This window comes from Lactuca virosa, chromosome 3 (genome assembly GCF_052849685.1).
Source record: "Lactuca virosa cultivar CGN04683 chromosome 3, Lactuca_virosa_CGN04683_v6, whole genome shotgun sequence".
Lineage (NCBI taxonomy): Eukaryota > Viridiplantae > Streptophyta > Magnoliopsida > Asterales > Asteraceae > Lactuca > Lactuca virosa.
This window is the reverse complement of record NC_136428.1, coordinates 30,520,618-30,524,784: the sequence shown is the minus strand read 5'-3', so window position 1 is coordinate 30,524,784 and position 4,167 is coordinate 30,520,618. Positions and strand designations below refer to the sequence as shown.

The window sequence follows — 4,167 nt, the reverse complement described above, 5'->3', positions numbered from 1 at the left end:
ATTAATAAAAACGAAAGTCTGTGACACATATTAAATACAATAAGAAAGTACATATTTAAATGAAGGTAACAGTGAAGATGAAGTATGTTTAAATGGCATGATTTACGTTGGTAGAAGGAATTGTTTGGCGTAATTGTAGGAATTACTTTGAAAATGATTTGGAATTTGTCTTGTATAAGCAAACTGCAAGTCACGGGTCAACAATTTACAATTCTATGAACCTATCCATTTCATTCATTATACAATCTCACTTCCTATGGGCAAATAAACATAAAGACACAAAAAACATTATACAATCTCCACCCAAAAAACATGCATATCTAGTTATCCACAACCACATTATAATATTTAAAATTAACTCGTGGCCTCTTTTTGGGTTTCGTATTTCGTATTTCTTTTCACAGATAGCAAACTTGACCTAATGGAAAGACAACACTTGTTACAAAGGACAAAACGATGATATTTTCCATGGATATCAGTGTCAACCACAGTACAATACATGTCAGCATATCAGACACAGTACAACATGTTCTGTCATGTCTTATCTGAAGTTTCGACTTGCTTAGTTACTTCTCGTTTTGAGTTTTCCAGTGAAGAGACGTGTCTATCCAAAGCCTTGTATTCTTCATTAATCTACACAAGACAAATACTAGGGTTCATTTAGAATGAGGAATAAATAATCTAAAAGTTATCATTCTTATTAAAGATTATGTTGTGATTAAATATAATCGCATGTGTATTATTATTTATATTACACATTTTATATTTTAGTATTTAACTTGTGATTTACACTTAATTTCTCGCTTAAATGGTTCATTCGATACAAAAATGATAAACTTTTAGATCCACTTACAAAAACAACAATATCTAAGGATTTGGAATGTATTTATGCAAAAAGACATAAATATCCTTCTTCAACTTTCCTATAAATATTTGTTTGTTAAATGGATCACAGATGTGTCACTCCAAAGTCCAAACACATCCCATTGACTGGAAGCATTGACAAAGCCAAAAATAGATGATACGACTCCCCTTCCTCTTGTCTCCTGCTATGATATATCATCTAGGTGCTAATGGAATGATGTACACTAACATCGATCTCCTATTAATACTCTCAATTAGACTGATCTATCTACGAGAATGACCAAAATACCCCTCAATCTCTACTTTACTATAGCTACTGTACTTCTATTTAATTTCTACCTTTAAAGATGACTATGAAGTGTAACATGGAATCCCAAATCCCCAATAAAACTACTTGTTGAATCCCATATTGGTGATGGCTTCAAGAGAAATGATTTAGTTGTGTGCCCAAAATGCCCTTGAAACAAACAGAGACAAATTGTGATTTATCCTCAATCTCTCATTCAAATGGTTCTTTCAGCCCCATAGAAATGGGGATGGAAATCCACTTACATTTGATCTATTTGAAATTAACATGATCCTATTCTTATATTTTATAACAAGATTGAAGATCCTATGATTAGAATCTGTTTCATTACAAAAAGTCCAAAACCATTAAACCTAAAATAAGAACAAAACAGTTCTAACCCACTCCCAACAACACTACCCCAATCCCATAACGCAAGCTGTGAAATTATTTCATTTTCGACACTTTACACCATAAGTTTTAAATAAAATTATTTATTATATATTTTTTAAATAAAGAAGAAAGTTTTACATAGAAGTATAGTTCACATCAAGTGACCAAGGGAAAATAAGGGTTCCCAAATCGACATTATTGTAAGTGAAAGATCAAGGGATAGCTATGCTGACATTATTGTAGGTGAAAGATCAAGTGAAATACATCACATAAGAAGTATAGTTCACATCAAGGAAAAATAAGGGTTCCCAAATCGACATTTTAGGTTATCTTGCTTAATTATCAGAAATCGAGGGTTATATGTTTGACCATTATTCATTGCAATTATGCAACAACGCCACCTAAGATCATATACTGAAATTTCAATGTTATAAGAGGAGCTTAGGACAAAATAACAACTTACAGGGAGGCAAATAAATCAATAAGATAGGAATCGAGATGATTAAAAAAATGGAAAGAAGATGATGCAGATCGAAGAAAGTACCTGTTGAGACATAGACTGATGGACGAGAATGTAATCATGGTGCATAAAGTACAATCCAAATGCCGACGCCACCGCAGCACCGGCGGAGAACGAAGCAAGCTTCAACCGGAGCGCGTACCCCATAAACCGATTGACAGGTTGAGAAAAAAAAATCTTTAAAATTTAAACTATTATTATTTTAAGATCATTGGGTGGATGCGGTTTCAACCACGCTTCCGCCACATCGTCACCCAAAATAACGTTCCCTCCCTACGGTAGGAACAACACTTTCTCTCTCTTCACCCAAACAGTGTCACACTCTTTCTACTCTTTATCTTCTCTCTTTTCTCCGCCTTTGGTATACGACAACTAGTGTGTGGCAAAAACTCATACTTTGGGTGGTAAACTTACATGACGCTTATTAGGCGTCCATGTGGCAGAAGAGGGAGTGCTGTTCTTGTGGCACCAATCTATCCAATCTAAGAGATTGATTTTACAATTACATTTAAGGCTGGAGGGAGTGGTGTTACAAGAACTGCACTTCCTTCTTTACCACATAGACGCCACATAAGTGTCATGTTAATTTTACCACACAAAGTGTGGTTTTTTGCCACACACTAGGTGTGATATACTTAAGGAGGAGGAGAGAGAGAAACAGTTAAAGAGAGAAGATAAAGAGTAGGCGGAGTGCGACACTATTTGGATGAAGAGAGAGAAAGTGTGGTTCCTATAGCAGGGAGGGGACGATGTTTTGGGTGATGATGTGGCGGAACTGTGGGTAAAACCGCACCCACTCCCCCTGGTCTAACAAACCGATTGTTTTCAATATTATAAAAAAAAAACAAAAAACAAAATATGAATTTGTCGATCCAAACAAAATCAATATTAATGGGCTGTTTGTTTGACCTCTTAATAATCCCTTAAAGAGGTTGGCTTAGGATCTTTCAAATTCAGAGTGTTTAATTTAAACTTTTTTAGCATCTTAATCGGTCATATGTAGGCAAAAATGGTCTGCATCGGGAAGAGATATTGAGAAGTCTGGGCGAAAAAATTCCATGTAATACCCTTACCTAAAAAAAAGCGTTAGCATTTGTTTTCTTTTCCCCTCTTCCTGTCGTCGAGCACTCATCCCTCATTCTCCCTCTTCTTCAAGCGCCAACAACTTCCCTGTAAGCCTCCGGCTTCATCGCCGCCTCCTCCTGCTAGTCTCTGGCAGCGCTGCTCCGGCTCCGCCTTCGTCATGTCCCCCTCGCCTGCTCGCCCTTTGCTGGTAAGTTTTTCTGATTTGTTTTTTGGCTCGAAATAGATGTTTGAATTGTGTTCTTGTTGCTTGATTTTGTACAAAATTAATGTTTGAATTGTTGTTCTTGTTGTTCTTCACCATTTTGTTGAGTTGGTGTATGCTCGATTTTTTTCATTTGATTCGGTTCTAATTTATTTTGTTCTCTCTTGCAAAACCCTTTTGATTGGTGTTGTTCTTTTCTTATGGGATTTTGTAATTTTGATTGAAGTTGGCTGTTGGACAACAATTAATTTAGAATCGGATCATTTTGCTTCTTTAATCTCTATGGTTTTGACTAGTTTTAGGGTGTGGGTTCCAATTGAATCCGATGGAAGGAACATGAGGAGGATTTAACAAGAGACAAAATTTGTCATTGATGTATTACAATCAAAGTTTTTGCTCACCGTACATGATTATAAAAAGTTTTTTTTTCATTCTTCAACTTTTTATGATATAATTATGTAAGATATTTTTTGAATTTGGATTTGACTTATTTTCATGAGAATTTAGTTGTGTTATTTTAGATGTACCTACATTTTGGATGTTGTCTAATTTGGATGTTTTATTATGTTTAATTTGTATGTGAAAGTTAGTTTAGAGTGTTAAACTGGTCATTTTTCTCATTAAGAGGCATGGATTTAGATGCCTAAACAAACATCAATTTATCGTTCAGATACAGATTCATAAAGATCTTCTTCTTCATCCAAGCTTCTGTATCATACAAATATGAATCATCCACATGCTACCAAATAGCTCATTACTTTTATCCGATTCAACTGTTTATATTTTTTATTTATAGATGTTATGGCGGTGTATTTT

General features: G+C 34.8%; 1 long non-coding RNA gene across 1 annotated transcript; it reads right to left on the bottom strand.

Annotated features, from left to right (window-relative positions):
- Positions 1-288: 288 nt before the first annotated feature.
- On the bottom strand, positions 289-2,433 carry LOC145165422 (uncharacterized). The gene is made up of 2 exons (XR_013740052.1): positions 2,088-2,433; positions 289-633 (listed from the first exon to the last, which is right to left on the bottom strand). It is a non-coding gene; the product is annotated as an uncharacterized LOC145165422 (long non-coding RNA).
- Between the last annotated feature and the right edge of the window lie 1,734 nt (positions 2,434-4,167).